The sequence below is a fragment of the Empidonax traillii genome, unplaced genomic scaffold (assembly GCF_003031625.1).
Source record: "Empidonax traillii isolate 1590-97213 ecotype Southwest subspecies unplaced genomic scaffold, ASM303162v1 scaffold60:size2069287, whole genome shotgun sequence".
NCBI classification, from domain to species: Eukaryota; Metazoa; Chordata; class Aves; order Passeriformes; family Tyrannidae; genus Empidonax; species Empidonax traillii.
Window position 1 is genome coordinate 669,429 of NW_020955253.1, and position 11,173 is coordinate 680,601.

General features: G+C 40.8%; 1 protein-coding gene across 1 annotated transcript in view; it reads right to left on the reverse strand.

Moving 5' to 3' along the window:
- The window catches only part of STOX2 (storkhead box 2), a 153,088-nt gene that overhangs the window by 74,536 nt on the left and 67,379 nt on the right, over window positions 1-11,173 (reverse strand). The window lies entirely within an intron of this gene.

Here is an 11,173-nt window from a genome sequence, read left to right on the forward strand (position 1 = left end):
GCCCGGGCTCATGCTAGTCCCGCCGGGCTCCGCGCTGCCCCGGGCGGCTCCGGCTCGCAACCGCCCGTGTACAAAGCGCCGTGCACCGCGGGGACCCGGCCCCTTCCCGCCCGCTCCCGCTCCGCCTCCTTTCCGTCTTTCCGTCCTCCCTTCCTTCCTTCCTGGCGGTGGCCGTGGAGCGCCGGGCCGGGTGCGCAGCGCCGGGCACCCCGCACCGGCGGGCAGGGCGGCCGCGGGGGCCCTGCGGGCACCGCTCCCGGCCCGGGTCAGCCGCGGGACACAGCCGAGGGAAGGGGGCCGGCAGACAGCTGCATACCCGGGGCACCCCTCCGTGGAGCTAGCGGGGTTCACCCACTGATCTTTGGCCGCCTTTCCCCCTCGGCGCCTGGAGAACACCGCTTCCCGGCTCTTCCCAGCCGGGCCCCAGCAGGGCCTGGTCAGTCACACCACCACATTAAAAAAATGCTACAATCCACAAGGATATCCAGGACACCCGGGATGCCCAGCTCGCTGGTGGCAAGCGGGCTGCCCGCCCTGCCACCCCAGTGGGGCCCACATCTGCACCCAGGGCATCGTATTGGATGGGGCCAGGCCACCTGGGCGTTTTATGAACTCTGGTTAACCAAAACTGTGCGAGAGGACTCAGTTTTTCCATCCCCGCAGGCCAACTCTTGAGCACACTTGGTGTCAGGTGCTCCCAGCATTACCAGTAGGGACAACTGCAATGCAGGGATGTGAAAATGTTGCCAATAAATTACTTACATATTTAGATTTTTATAATTAATCAGGTTGTGTCACATTTCTAAGAACATGGAAAAACAGCTATAATTTTGTAATTGGAAATTTTCAGTAGCGGTAAAACAGTAAAAGGATGACCATCAGTGAAAGAACTGAGCATCAGAGCCAGTGGACCATGAGACATTATCCAGTGGCTGCCTTGCCACACGGCTATGGGTTAGTCACTTCAGTGCCCACCTCAGCCCACCTGGCTGTGCTACTGTACACACACCAAAGAATCATTCAGGGTTTTGTTTACAGCAGTCCCTTTCATGTGACTAGAAATTACATTATTGAAAATCGGGGGAAAAAAAATTAAATGCTATGGGGTCCTTTCTCATTCAGGCTCATCTCTTTCCAACTTCATGAAAAGCCAGTAGGAATGACGTGTCTATTGATGCTTTGTATACTGGTAGCAACAGGAAAAAGTTAAGATGAGAAAAAAGATGGCCTAGAGCTCCTCTAATAAAAATACAAGGTTTTTCATCATGCAACTTACTCATCTAGCAATTTACTCAACAACCTACGCAAAGCTTATAATAGAACATGTTTTCACCCTCAGACCAGAAAAACCGTAAGGAGAACTTTTAGAACTGTTCAACTTTTCTCACTGAAGGCTGAGGTTGGGATAAATTGGTTAGCACTACCTAGTTAAGTTAAACCTAAAAAACATACCTATTTTACCAGGTGTAAAAGCAAGTTAAATTCTAGCCAGGAGCATACATTCTCATGGCTTTGCCTTTCCAGCAGTCAAGAAGTGGTTGAATATAACTGGCCAAGCTAACTTCAACTTAACAGCTGAACTAAACTCAACCTTTCTCCTAGTCTAGACACAGCCCTAGATATCAATCTGTTCCATTAAAAAAAGACATGAGACAAGAGACAAATAGGAATCAGCAATGAGGAGGAAAAATGAGGTCAAGAAGTAGAAAGACAGAACAAAGCAGGACACACACAAACGCGCGCGTGCATAGCAACAAACAAGATCATAGTGATCTTTACACTGGCTTTCTGTATAATTATTCCCAACTAAAATATTCTAACACCTATCGAATTAAAAAAACAGGGGATGGCTCTGTAACTGTCAGATAAAGCACATATGTCCCAATTCTTTTCAAGGAATTTGCTGTGCACTAAGGAAGTGGGGACAGTGTACAGAAGTCTTTCAAGTAGCTTTAACTGACTTAATTTGTACATTTCCATGAATTGTCATGAGAGTAATACAGTACATACAATTAACACATGGTATCTTCTGCTTATCAGCTGTAGGAATTAGACTGGTTTGTAGTTTCGGGCACAGAGAACAATGTGTTTTATTGTGTGGTAATTTTAAATGAATAATAATTTGCTCCTACAGCTATGAAAAAGAGGAAGGAATGAGAGGAATAATTAATCCATCTAGCAAAGTTGATTTTCCCTTCCCAAATGTGGGGATATCTGTTCAAAATCAATTTTGGAGGTCTCCTCTCAGTACTGAGACATTATTCCCGTGGTCAGCTAAAGTTCCTTGTATTCAGTCTTCTCACAGTTATCTCGTTTGGTTTCAGCTTAAAGTTTTCTGACACAGTATCTGAAAGAGTTCTCTTCTTTGAAGAGAGGAATTCAGAGCAAGTTTCCTCCTGCTCTTCCATTGTTTGAAGTCAAGTTTTGTTACTGGGATGAATCAAATATATAATTAAAGACCAAGTTTAATTTTTGGCTGTTTTCTTTGGAATAAGAGCTAGAACTGTGCGTGTAATTGATTTTTTGCCTCAGTGGCCAAACTGAAATAAAACAATTTTTTTCATGTGATCTGAAAGCTAAAATTTGAGGGCTTTAAAAAAAAAACAAAAAACCACAAAACCAACAAAACAACCCCCAACAATTTATTCTTAGACATTTAAAATTGCATTTTTTTTTAATAAAAGGAAATAAATTTTATGGCTTCATACACCTATGTCAGAGCAGGGTAAGAAAAGAAGAGTTCTTAGCTACCAATGGCTGTCCTGCTTGGTGAACAACGGTACAGTACCCTTATAAGCACAGTTTGAAATAAATAAAAATATGCTGTTTAATCCAGCAGTTCCAACAGAGTCAGAGAGGGCAAATTTTCTTTGGCTGAAACCACTGAGAAATTCTGCTTTAGTTTACAAATACTTCTGCCTACCTATTACACACTGGTAAAGTTTTGCCTAATTGTAAAAAAGAAGAATGGAAATAGTCCGATGGAGCTTGCTAGGAGTAAGGAAAAATACTTCCAGGCAGGAATTGAAGTGATGGGAAAATAAAAAGGAGATGGTTTCAAAGCTTTTTGCTTGCCCCCTTTTTTTTTTTTTTTTTTTTTTTTTTTTTTTTTTTTTTTTTTTTTTAATTCATCTCCAGTTGTTTGGGGGTTAATTTGGTTTTTAGGCATTTTTTTAATAAGGGAAAGATTCAATTCAGAAGCTTTTTGCTGAGATTCAGATAAAGCATTCATTTGTATCATCTGGTATTTAAAGTCCAACAGGTGCCATCTCCTTCTTGAATTACTAGAGGGAGAGGTGAGGTTTGGATAAATAGACCATAGAGATCTTGGGAGAAAGGTCTGAACTAAACCAAAAATAGGCATCTTGCCTCCTTCATAACCTAACAATTCCTTATCAGGAATTGGCAACATAATAGTAGCCATTTCAAAGGCACTGATTTAACACTATGAATTTCAAAAAAGCTTAGGTACATATAAGACATTACAAAGGATTCTTATATGTTGAAGCTTTGAATCACAACCCTGCGTCAGTCCACATTCATAAGGAGCCTGAAGGCTTTTGGAGAAGCAATTCAAAATCTCTGCTTCTGAAAATCTTGTGTTATCTTTTAAAAAGTGAGAAAACAAATATCACTAAGGATATCTATTGCATTTGATCTTCATAAAGATTCATTTATTAGTTGATAAGCAGGTTGTTCCCATTTTGTAGATGCAAAATGTAAAAAAGAAAAGAAACTGGCCCAGAATACTGTAATAAATCAGTGGCATATGTACCTTTAAAACTTTGGGGTCCCAGCTTCCATTGCATAGGCTTATTTTTCCTCAACTGAAAAATAATAATTATGTAGCAGAGTACAATATAGCTTCAGAAACAAAGACCATGAATAATGTTGGTGATACTGGGACGCATGGGAGACTTTGCACTAAGGAAGGCCACAGTCGCTGGCAGCCAGGTAAAACAGAGGAGCAGGGGGGTAATTTTGTGGCCTATGAAAACAAAACCGTCAAATTCTGTTACTTTTTTAAAGACGGTGAGGATGCTGCAAGATTCTGGGAAGGAAATGCAGGGCCTATGAGAGAGGGAGAGCAGAAGAAATAAACAGAAAATAAAGAGGGGGAGAAGGGGGGAAAAAGCCTGGAGTACAGGCAGTTGAAAAGCAGAGGAGTAGGAGGGGGGAAAACAGAGTGTCAGAAGAGGTGGGAAAAATGTAATTAAGAACTTGGGAAAGACACCAAGCTCGGGTATATAACATCACAGGCCTTAGTAATCTATGGGTTTATTAGATTTACAGCTCTGCATCATAGTGTTCCTGATTACCAGCATTTCTAATATTAATAAATCCATAAAGGGGAAAGTTGTCCACTGCTCAGAGTTTCCATGCGTGGATTCTTGTGGCTCTGTATTAACAAAGGTGCAGAACTCAGACTCTAAAAGACATGTTTTTAAGCAATCCCTTACTGGTTTAAGGAGGTCTGGCAACAGGCTGCAACTGTCTTTGGCTGTAAGAAGCACTAGTTTTCCTTTCCAGATATTTGTAATCAGACATACTAGCAAGAACAAACCATAAAACTCATAATGCAGCACACCCTTTCACAGCGGCCCTTAGACTTCTGATACTAACTTTATTAATTTACCTCTTACTAGTGCTTGTTGTTACTCAAATATGCAAGAGAAGCCAAGTACTTGTAATATATATTCTTGTGGTCCAGGTCACAAAGTGAAGCAGTACTTTCTTGATGGATTTACTGGCAAGGGAAAAGTTTGGTTTGCTCAGACAATCCTCTCCTTGGAGAGAGCACTCGAAAAACTCCACCAAAAAGAGAAAGAAAAAATCCCAAGGGCAAAGATGTAAGCGCAAAAATTTCCAAATATGAAAAAAGGAAAATGTTTCAGAATTTATCACAAGCAAGTCTTCAGTCTTGCTATCAGGTTGTGTTATACTATGGTAGTAATCCTGGCTTAGTTACAGCACCTCTTAAACCAGTTTCAGATCATATTTCTCCCAGTGTTATGCTTTGGGAATGTGTGATGACAGGAATGCAGCGTTGCTGCTGCACACATGCTGCAGTTCCCCGATTCATTTTTCTGTGTGCTGCCTTATGTGCTGTAGTATTTATTTTAACTTGCATGACTTTTAAGAAAAACCTGTCTCCATTATGAGAAGAAAGGCTCCCCTGTTTTGTTGTTTTTTTTTTTTTTTTTTTTTTCATGCCAGACCTTCTGATTGCATTTGTGCTTCCTCTGCACAGATGACAATTGATGCAGAAGGGTTTCCAATCTGGGTACCCAAATCTACCTAAAAACATACCAGTGTACCAGCAGGAGCAGAGGCCGTAGGATACAGCTTTTGCTTCTCCTCTCCTATTATCAGTGATTCGAAGCTGGTTAGTTAAAACGTATGTAAACTGGGCTTGTTTACAAGTTTGTTCCTCAGTGAACAAAACTAACTAGAGAGACAAGCTGTGAATTCTGCAAATATTTCCCCAGAGTCAAGCATTTATTAAACCTCTCCCATATAACAGAACTCAAAAACGTGGAGAAGTGGACTTCCAGCAACTCAAATCACAACTCAGTTCATTCACTGGCTGTTCTTCCAAAAGATGTAGTAGCAAAAGATATGCCAAAAATGTTGGCCTCAACGTTCTTATTTTCCACTGGTGTCATGTGTCATTAGTACCCTGGTATTTCAGTAACACACTGATATATGGGGGCCAGCTGTACTGTAAGTTAGAAAGACAGCCTAACCTTCTGCTTTGGAAGTTGAAAAAAAAGGGAGAGCAAGAAGTGAGTAGCTAATGTAGATCCCACCAGCCACTACAGACTATCTTTCTAAAGACTAACTCACACACTTCTGTGTCTATTCCCATTCCTCCACAGAGCCTGTGTTGCAAAGACGGCACCAAGCACGTGCAGACCTTGGGCTCTAGTGAAGTTTCTGATGCTACATCAACACAAACAACAAGCAGATTCTGTATGTCAGGCAGGTAATCATGTACAAAGGAAAAATTCATCAAGAAAAAGCAGCCCTTGACAGTAGCAAGTGGGCACTGTTACATGGCTATCATTTATCAGAATATTAGTTTTAAACTCTAAATTCTTGTTGAGAAGAATTACTTGCCATACACAAGACTGAGCAAAGCACCACAGGCAAATAGGGCAATGAACATATTTGCAGTCCTAAAAACGGCATACCAAGGGAACTAAATCCCAGCAGCTGCTGTTAACACCACAGAGCATTTGCTGAATAACCCAGTAGTAAGCTCCCTCTCAAAATTCGTGCTTATACAGCTGTGCAATATAGTGAGTATATTTTATAGTTGTATATATATAGCATGAACAAGAGGCAGAGATCTTAAAAACCTCAGAAAAGTTGGGAGGCCTGAAAATAGACTACTCCACCCTTTGTAAACAACCTCTTGTCATGAATTTACTTCCATATGTGCATAAAGTTCTGCCTATATTAAATAGGCTTTCAAAATAATGGTTTAGTACTGAAAATGTATGGTTCCCACACATGAATTTGAAGAGAATGCAAGCAAGAAACAAACCCAAGTGTGCAAAAGCACCACCGATTTATCACTTCACAGAAAAATAGTTCCATTGCTTTTGGGATATTTTATTATAGTCTTAGATTCAGAGGCTGTCTCATTGGCACAGAGTAGTATTTGAGCATGAAAAAACTCTTGAGAGAAATCATAAACACAGACAGAAATTAGATAACACGTGCCCTACTCAAAGGCTTCTGGAAAACCAATGCAAAACTATCAGTCTGCACGTTCTCTGGACCAGACTTAAATGCTGCAGTCAGTTTGTTCCTGTGAAGGTGGTACTCTTCAGTCACTGGTTTTCAGTGAGACCCTGGAGCTCCTCTGTTCTCTCTGATTCAGCAGTAGCACCCTCAGAAGGGAGACTCCACTCCTGGGACACCTGCTTTGTCTACTCCTGGTTACCACAGCTTATTGCCACCCTCCACTTGGCTTCTGAAACTCTAATATTACCCACCTGTGTGCAACCAGAGACAATTTCCCATTGCCCTGTTCAGATGAAGCTTTATGTAGGCACCACTTGGACTTGCCTCTCTGTAGGAGCTGTTCTTAGCATTTCTCCTGAGTGCAGAGATTTTTGTATTCTAGTAGAGGAACAAGAAAAAAAAGGTTTTATAGCACTGGGTCTCAACCTTCTCCCATCACCTTGTAAGAAAGTTAAATTCTTCAGCTGGCGACTAGTCCAATAAAAAAATTTGTGTCTTACTAAGTGACACCCTACATAACCGTGCAATCTGTTAAAGCAAACGTATCAACAACAGGGAGCTCTGCTACTTTTTTTTTTTCTGTATATCCTTCTATATTACTGTGTGGCTGTCAGTTGCTTTGTTATTAATTAATTTGCTTTTAAATACAAAGAGGGACTTAAATTCATCAGAGCACTGTCACCTCCCAGATTTCTGGAGGGCAGTGCAGGATCTGTGACTCCTCTGTGGAGCTGAGCAGAAGGGAGCAGCACCGAAAGCCTCACCTCAGCAAAATTTTTCATACACAGAACTGAAGTGTCACACTGGATACAAGGGCAATCTCTGGTGTGAATTTTTCAACCTACAACTTTCTAACCAGAGTAAAGGATGAGAACAAGAGTGAGAACAAGTGAAACATGTAAAAGTTATGAAGAACAAAAATCCCTTATTACAAAGGAATATCACTGCAATAGTCAAAATAAAATTGTGAAATAAAAGTAAACTAAAATCAAATTAGAAAAAAAAAGAAAAAAATTCCTTTCTAATTCTGAAAAGCATATTCCTCACTCCCATCACAAAAGGGCACTTACATCCTTTAAGGCATATGAATGGCAGTGGCAAAGGATAAGATTTCATTCAGAATGTTTTATGTATTATAATAAATTTTTGTAAGGCACAGAAAACCACTTATAGTTAATATTTTCAGAAATCTAAAAATATCTTTCTCAAAAGAAACAAACATCTTAAGTGAGATGATGTACATGAAAGTAAAATTTCCTGGCATTAGAATTCTATTTGAAAGAATCATACACAAAATTAAGAGCTAGAAGGTCTAGTCTTCATTAAAACTGATCACTATTGAGCTGAACTCAATACCTTCACAAGCCAACTGTGGTAAATCTTATTAGTTATGGTGCTCATCTCAGAAACTCTAGCAAGGAGTCACCATGTTCCCATACATACAAAAATTTCAAGTGCTTTGTACCCCTAGGTATTCCAGGAATCAACAAATACTCAGGACAAATGTTTCTTAGGGTCTAACAGAAAGTAAAAGAAACTCCACATGCAAGTGCTCAGTGACTTGCCTTTGATCTTCTTCTTAATGGGGGAGATGTTTAGTAACCTTTCCATCTCTCAGGCAGTGTAAAGTAGATCAGACAATCTGCCTTCACAACTGGTAAATTTCAGATTTGTCAGAGCATGATGCTAGTGTCAAATTGTTTTTGTCTTCCTTCCTCTCCAAAGATGGATCATACTATTATCCCAGGTGATGGAACCAAGACAAAATAAACACAGACATCATCAGGACTGAAACAATGACAGACTATCCGAAAAGGCATTTAAGTCCCCTCAGTCGTCCAAAGAGTAAAAAGTTATAAAACCAAATACTTCTTTTTATTGCCTACATCCCCATGTCATTGCTATGGTACTTAAGAAAACCACAAACCCTACGGATTTCTACCCACTGCATAGTAATTACTGAAATAACAAAGAATTGGGAAAAAAGTATTTCCAAAGCCTGATGCTATTACTGAGCTGCCAGTGAAAAAATTCTCACTAACACCCCTTAAGTCTATCCTCCTGCACTCCCTAATCTGAACACAAAAGGTTGGGTTTAAACACCCACCCCCCCCACCCTGGTATTAAAACCGCCTGCAGTTTTCAGCTTCGGGCCAGCAGTGACAATACTTTAAATCCTTGGCTACTGGCTTCATGAAGACACAGCCTACAGACAGTCCCCCAAAGTTCTTTGAAATGTTAAATACAAAGCAGGAGGAGGTCATAAAGGAAATATTCCTTATAAAAGGAATGGATATCATATGCAGGCTTTTCAAATACATTTCTTTGCTTTCAGCCACCATATTCTCAATCTTGCATTGTCTGAAGCTTTTGAAAAAAATTCAGGAATTAAACGAAGCACACAAATGAGTGTTGTAAACAGCTGCCAAGATACGCACGTGTTACCTTTTAGCTCTCATAAATCTCTCCCATGTATACTGTATCTTACCTCTTATCTGGAAAGACTTATTATTCATCTAACAAATGGTCCTACAGCAATTATAAAAAGTCCAGCTACTTAGAAGTAACATATAGGTTTTATTGCATCATCTTCTGTAGCATCTGCCCAATTATTGCAGTAGAAGCCAGTGTGGTTCCCTGCTGCACGGAAATCCAGCTATCTTTCTGCCAAGAGCCTTCGAGTGCACACAAAAGGAACGAGGATTGAGAAACCTGTTTTATCCCCTCTTATCCCATAAACTAACAAGCCTTTCTTCCACTGCAGCTTTTCTCAACAAACACAGATAATTACATAGGATGGAATTTTCAAAGTAGGGAAAAGAAAAAAAAGGCAATCAGTATAGCATTCCAGCTTTGTCAGCTACTGTCACCTTAAACTCTGAGAGTTGCTTGTAGGGTTGGGGAGCAGACACGATGGTGCCCTGCCACTGACACAGGGTCCAGCTGTAGGCAATGAGCTTTGTGGTTCTAAACTGTTGGTAGGTGGTCACATTTTCCTGTCTGCTTCCACTCCCCTGGAGGTAAACAGGGTGGTAGGAGATTTATTTCTGTCCTGCACCTCTCCTGTCTCATTTGGGTATCTTAAAATCAATGAAAAAGTGAGTTTTACGTTCATTTAGAAAAACTCATGTTTGGTTTGCTCTTCTCATAAAGTCTCATGAGCCCTGTCCGTACCAGCTTCTGGCATGATGCTCCACCAGACATCCATAAAAGCACCCCTGTCCAAATTTACAGATTGTGTAGGTGAGGAGGAACATAACTGGTTGTCATAGTGATGTCCACGGTCAGAGGAGCCTTTGGACTTCAGTGTCTTGACAGTTACCAGGAGTTGAAAACCCCTTTAACTAGATGAAGTTGTTAATGGAACCAAGCACTCCAGACAGCAGCAAATTCATGCTTAAATCTCTGGTGAAAAAAACAGCCTGAAGAACCAGGTTGCTGCATTTTGGAATTATTTAAGGTAATTGACTGTTTGGTTATTTGCAAATTAGTGTAGCCCAGCCCACAGAAACTGCCATTGCTGTGACTACATGCATGTTTGACAAGCTGCTGTCCTCTGCTTCTAGATATCAGTAAATTATTTGGGTACCTTCACAGGAGGGAAAGCCTGTTCATGGAAATGTTCCAGCTACAGAAAAAGACTGAAAGGTTATAGCAAGCTCAGGAACATCACATGCTTTTGGCAAGGTGAGATGGAGGAGGATGAAAGGCAAAAGAGGGTAAGCAGAAGAATTATTGTTCCTGAATGATTAAACAAGCACAGAAACTTATGATTACAGATCACAGACATCTTTTATAACATGCCAAACTAGCTCACAGAGAAACGTGACTCAATAATTCAGTCACACAGGCAGTATTGGCTCTCCATAGTCTGAAAGAAGATAGGGGTCTTCTGAAACAGGGACTCCCTGCTTTAGGCCATTGAAGAGGCACAAAGCCTTTGGAATATGCTGGAGAACAGGCACTGGTGGACACAGCCCTGGCAGCCAAAAATGCTCCTCATTCTTCATGGCAGGAATCAACTCAAGATACAGTGATCTCTGGCTGTCTGTTGGCCTCCTTAACCCTATAAAACAAGAAGGAGCAAGCTCCAGGCAGTTGTAACCTCACCTAGGCTTCCGCAAAGTATACATCTAAAAAAAGTATCGCTAAAGAAACCCTAGTAGGTAGGTAACTTGTTGGGAGAAATCGGACCCACAGAATTTCCTAGGAGTGAGAAGCAATGATTCACAGATATAGTTCAGGCTTGCTTTGACTCACACTGCTTGTGATATCAACTACAGTCAGTCAGCCTAGTTTATCCAAGAGAAAAAAGACAGTATTTCAGTATGAAAGTACTAGTACTCTCTGTCCTCAACTAACGTAACCAACCACTCATCAATTGCAAAAGAATGTAGATGATTCAACAGTAATATCTTTT